The sequence below is a fragment of the Lathyrus oleraceus genome, chromosome 1 (genome assembly GCF_024323335.1).
Source record: "Lathyrus oleraceus cultivar Zhongwan6 chromosome 1, CAAS_Psat_ZW6_1.0, whole genome shotgun sequence".
Taxonomy (NCBI): Eukaryota; Viridiplantae; Streptophyta; class Magnoliopsida; order Fabales; family Fabaceae; genus Lathyrus; species Lathyrus oleraceus.
The window spans coordinates 108041246-108047684 of NC_066579.1; positions in this window are offsets into that span (position 1 = coordinate 108041246).

Consider the following 6439-nt stretch of genomic DNA (forward strand, 5'->3'; position numbering starts at 1 on the left):
CCGGAGAAGTGAAGGTTAAAATCTTCGTCTCGACGAGGTAGAATGGGCTTAAATAATAACAAAGAGACGAATTTTGGTCCCTAAGAGACCTCATGATGCAAATGTATGTATGCAAAAGATAACACTCTGTGGGGATATGTGTCCACAAAGGAAAAAGAAATCAGGAGAAACTGAAAATCCACATGAGTAATACACTCATAAATGGGACAGAAACTCTGGGAACTCACTGGGGAGTAAAGGGAAATAAAAATGTGTGAGCAGGTCACGACTTAAAACTTGTTGAGACACGAGAAGGATTCTATGAAAATAAATCAATGGAAGGATCCGAGCTGACTCAAAGATGCGTGTATTGGGGAATATGCCAATACAGCAAAATCATTTGTAAAGGATACCTCGGATAAAAATCCGGATTCAGATGGCAAAAAATCCACCAACGGGACTCAAGCTGGGAATGTCCACAAAGGACTCAGCTGAGGAAACAATAAATGAGGTATTATCGGTTACTGGGTAATAAGCTCAAGGAGACATATGATCAAAACACCGGAATAAGGGTGAGAGAACAACATGCTCGGGGAGAAAGAATATCTAAGATCGGTATAAGGGTGAGAGATATCAATCATCCAAAACATCTGAGGAAAATCTAAAAAGGTATATTTCTACTCAAAAGAATCTGACTCCATAGGGGACGAAAGTCATAATAGGGAGCCGAAGGAAGGAACACCAGGGATACCGGCTACTGGGCATATAATAGGTGACCAACCAGGCGTGAATTGGGGAATATTTCCAAGACACTCATCATCCGCAAGGAGGGCTGAAGAAGCAAACTCGATTATAGGATGGACATTTGATTTCATAATGAAATACGAATCTTACTCGACTGGGGAAGAAAAAGACTTCGACTGAAGAGTGCATGAGATATATTATCTATTACCGTCAGAACATAGGTAACATACCCGCATGGAAGATTATCCAATAACCGGCTACTGGGTTAATAAAGGATAAATCGACCGAAGAGTAAGGACATCGGGATACCGAATACTGGGTACAAAAGGATGACCAAAAAAAGGGAGAAACAATCATTACCAACAAAGGGTAAATGAAAGATGACTCGCAGGGGATACATTGACGAAAGCAATGATCCGAAAGATATATCACCGGTTACCGGGAGATACACTCAAAATGAAGGAATATCAATACCGAATATTGGATAAAGATAACCAACAAAAAGGGGATTACATCTACCGGTTACTGGGTAGAAAATCACGGAAGAGAGTAACCGTCATCGGTTAAGATGAACAAAATCAAGGGTTAACTCTGCAAGGGGATAAAAATGGGGTTTACAACTACCGGTATGAGGGTAGAAAACCACAAAGATAGGACTTACAACTACCAGTTACTGGGTAGAAGGCCACAGACTCCGTCGGGGAAAAGATGGACAATTACCGGTTATTGAGCAATCATTCATCTAAACTACGAGGAAGTGCTGGGGAAATCACAAGAGTAGTCAATTTAGGAACAAACTAGAGAGACACAACGAAACAAGACTCAACCCAATGAGTATATAACTCAGGGGGAGTAATTCCATCCCAATACATGTTTAGGGAGGAAACTGAAACAACAATCATCCACGAGGACATAACTCGGTGGGGAATATGGAAGAAAGGATAGATACTTTCTACCTATGGGGTTGACTTCTATCTGGAGAGATCAGACACAAACATCTGCTTGGGGAAATATGTATCACCAAGTAGCAGGAGATAACAACAAAGACATATGGCAAAGAATGCAACATGAATATCCGAATGTTATAATTATGCATGTATGTGCATGATTTATGTATGATGAAGTCCAGAGATCAACGGACAAACATCCGGTACTACATCTCGAAAGAGAAAGCCAGACCCACTGGAGGAAACCTAATTGGATGGGAGCAACAAATATCAGGAAAATATGATCTCCGCAGGGAGAGGAGAACCAATCACTCCGCTGGGGGATTTGGAAAGATAAATATTTCCAATACCTACTTTGCTCAGGAGGAAACAACAAACGGGCTCTGATTAGACAATTCCACTAGGGAAGCACTGCTGATAACTGAACCGGGTGCTACCTGTAGGCGATCTACTGGGGATTAAAAGTGGGATCAACCCTGCTGAGGATGGTCGAGGAGCAAATCTACTAGAGATCAAAGTAAATAAGTCCGCAGGGGAGAAGCTACAAATCCCATATCGAGAATTCCCCTCATGCCGGAGATTCCCTGCTCATTTGAGGGAGAAGTCCAAAGAGGGAGTACCAACTTTCTTAAAAAGATAGCATATTAATTTATCAATTTATAAGGGATTTTAGGTCTATCCAAACCCAGGAATGACAACCATATAATTGATAACACAAATGCTCGTCTCAGACTCTCTGGGGAATTAGAAGATTGATGCCACATCCAAAACTCCGGTCTCTCTGGGGATTTGGTGGGGTGTACAACTTTCTTCTATGCTCGCGGAGGAGACAACCTAAAAGATAAATAAAGAGGATACGGGTATGCTGGGAATATGAACAAACGTTCTACTCTTTTTGAGATCATGCTATCCTTGGGATAGCACTGAAGATGTCCCAATTTGTCCTTTTTGTCATTGTAAATGTTCACTTTGTTAAAAAACAATTTATGAAAATTTTATTTATTTAAAACAATGATATTTATCAATTAAAACATGCAAAATATTTGTTGAATAGAAACAAATAAGAGTGCAAAGAATTGGATAAAGGCTCAAATTTATTTGATGGAATGGTAGTCTGCAAATGGAAAGACTTCATGGATCTTTACAAATTTGAAATTGGTGATATATATTTGAAACAGGCTACATTGAACATAATCACCATTTCTCCACCAACTCTGAATCTGATGTATTTGAAGCTTCAATTGACAATGATTGAGCGAGATTCTTTGACAGAAGACGGTTGTATAAGCAAAGTCTTGTCAGGATGCAGTTACTTGCCAAATCCCTAATTTTTGCCTAGATTTCCCCAAGGTGAGGTATTCAATCTAACGGGATATTTTTTTTTATGTCTCTAACTTTTTCCTAGACCGCCCTTTCGGTTTTTCAATCCACCGAGACGCTCATTTTTGCCTAAGCCGCCCTTTCGGGTTTTCAACATAGCGAGCTATTCTTTTTTTATTTTAGGTGAAGTATTTCTTGACTGCATCTGAATTCATAGGACGAGTGAAATCCTCCCCATCCATAGTTGTAAGAATCAAAGCACCGCCTGAAAAGGCTCTCTTAAAAACATATGGTCCTTTATAGTTTGGAGTCCACTTGCCCCTGGAATCGGGCGCGAAAGAAAACTTTCTTGAGCACAAGGTCACCTTCTCGGAACACACGAGGTTTGACCTTCTTATCAAAGGCTTTCTTCATCCTCCGCTGATATAACTGACCATGGCACATGGCAGTCAATTTCTTTCCTTGTATTAGATTCAGTTAGTCATAATGACTCTGAATCCATTCAGCATCAGTCAACTTGGCTTCCATCAAGACTCTCATTGATGGGATCTCCACCTCTACTGGGAGCACAACCTCCATGCCGTAAACAAGGGAGAAAGGGGTTGCCCCTGTTGAAGTGCGGACAAATGTATGATACCCATGCAAAGCAAATGGCAGCATCTCATGCCAATCCTTGTACGTAACAACCATCTTCTGGACAATCTTCTTGATATTCTTATTAGCAACTTCAACAACCCCATTGTCGCATACGCGAAAAACAACCGGCGGGAAAAGACACAGAGCCGCCACCGTGCGTTATTTATCCCAAAGGAGGGAAAGGAAACGGTCGAAGTAAACCTGGAAAGGAAATGGTCTTACGACCAGAGATTGCAAGGTACGGGAGTCGGTTACGCAAGGGGAAGGTATTAGCACCCCTCAACTCCGTCGTACTCGACGGGATCCACGCTCGGAAAGAATAGAATAAGGTTGTTGAATAACTGCTCAAAGAATACACACACTGGAAGGAAACACAGGCGAAAGAAAACGGAGAAAGCGGACTCGGCAGATGTCGCATCCTAGGCCTACGTAGTTTGTCAGAAACAAACATCAGAGTCGACGTAGTTCGGGGAAATGGGAAACGTCCTCGCTAGGACATCACATCCTATGCATACGTATCTTCTCTAACCAGAGTAAGAATCAGAGCTTTCGTAGCACGGCTAACGCACGCTGAAACAAAACACCGAAAGGACGCTGAGACGTCAATAGAAACACACGACAGGAAACGGACTGCCAATCACTGGGCTTACGTCCAACTCCAAACAAACAAGCAAAAACACAGGAAACCGAATGCCAATGGCTGGACTTACGTCAGACTCCAAACACACACACAAGAGGGAGGGTCTCGATTGCAACTAGGGCAAGAGAAAAGAAAGGTCTCGATCGCAACGAGGGCGAGAGAAAAGGAAGGTCTCAATCGCAACGAGGGCGAGAGAAAAGGATTAATGTTAGCCGTCAGTCAAACTCGACCAGACATCGTATCTCGTGCCTACGTATCTCATCTGAACATGAGAATCAGAGTTGCTGTAGTTCGGCTAACCTATTTCTATTTGTTTTGTGTTTTTTAGGTGAACAACATCACTACGCAATCTACCGGATGCTCGACCTTGGGAGACTTGCTCACCTGTAGTAGAAGGAGTTAACGTGTCCTTAAGGGAAGATAATGTTTGTTTGAGTTTTAGGAAAGCTCACGCAAGAAAGGAAGTCCTAGACGAAGGGACCGTGCTACCTTAGTTGACATGCAAACGAGAGATTATGCGAAGTCTAGCAATCCTATGGGGATACAATCACACCACACAAAAACATATAACATGAAGTAAACACACCAACAAGGGGGCTTAAACATCAAGGGTGAGGCTTTAGTCAAGGGGTCATATCAACCTCAACAAACAAGCCAACTGGAAGGGTATCTGAGGCTCTTAACCACTGACATTGACCGTCAGGGTGAGCAGATGAAAGGTAATGAGGATAAGGCCTCATAGCTCATAACCAGGGCCTGGGTGAGCTTCAAACAATGAAAACGTGGGGATCCAGAATGAGGGACCCTACTCCACTTGACTGACTCTATATACAAGATCTGGGGGACGTGTCCAAGAGCATCAGCACGTAGTGCGAGCTTAATGAACGACTTAAACGATTAGCAGGGGATTGATTGCTAATTCCTTCTATCTGCCAATTGCCTCTTCACTTAGGAGGACTTAAAGTACATGGCACAATGAGTAAACAAACACAGTCATTGCCTCTTAAGGAGGATTTCAGCCAAATGCCTGCCAAAAGAAACGACAGGGCTTCCAGACTACATGGAGTTAGAGAATGATTACCTAGGTGGTATGCCAACCACAAGCAAAGCACAGCTCAAGCAATGAGTTAAAGCAACTAGAGTACCTGTAAGAAAGTCAAACAAGTCAATATTCACATTCAGACAAACCAAACAGTCAACAACAGTGTTACAACCAATATGCACACAAGGCAAGTCAACAACCCAAGTGACTTCATCACCAAGGGACCTACAACACAACGAAGGTTAGTGGACAAAGCAAATTTTCATCTCAAGTCATAAGATTGCATCAACCACTAGAGCTAATAGCTTGAACCTGAAATACAAAGCTCAAAAGATGAGTACAACCACTAGTACCAAGACTAGGGTCAAAGGTAAAGCAAAATGTCAAAACAGCGGCCAATATTCAACATGAAGCATATTTATTCAAGTAAGAACATGTCCTAAAAAGGACCAAACTCAAATCCTAAGGCAAATCCCTCTAATGATCATGCTAAGGCAAAGGCAATTACAAAGCACACAATTGCACATCAAGAGTAGAAATTCCATATTAAAATAGAAATGAACCAAATAACCATGGAAAGTTTTATGTGACATCAACAGGTTAAACACAAGCATCATGCAAAAAATTAGAATCAGAAAAGCTCAATTGACATGTATATGAAAATGAACAAAATCAACATCAAAATGTGTGACACACATTGTCACACCATACATCCAAGTGTCCAAAACAGAAACAAAAAATGATAAAAATGCACAACCAAGCCTAAAAAATCATGCAACATGTTAGGAATCAGCATATCAAATTTCATGGCAATTGGACAATGTATGAGCATTTCACAATTAATTGAATGAAGCATGGTAAATTTGCATACATGTTCAAACATCAGTTCACATTCAAAAATCCAGAAACAATAAAATCAAGAAATCAGCACCACAAAATAATAGACATTCCAATGATCATGTCAGAAAAAATTTGGAATTATTTGGAATTATTTTCTATTTTTAGTGATTTTTGCAAATTGGATGAACAAAAATGAAATAGCGAATAAGTGCATGTCAAAAAGTGGAGGGAAATGGAAATGATTGAAATAAATTTGAAATAACGCAGCCAGTGGGAATCGAACCATGTTCA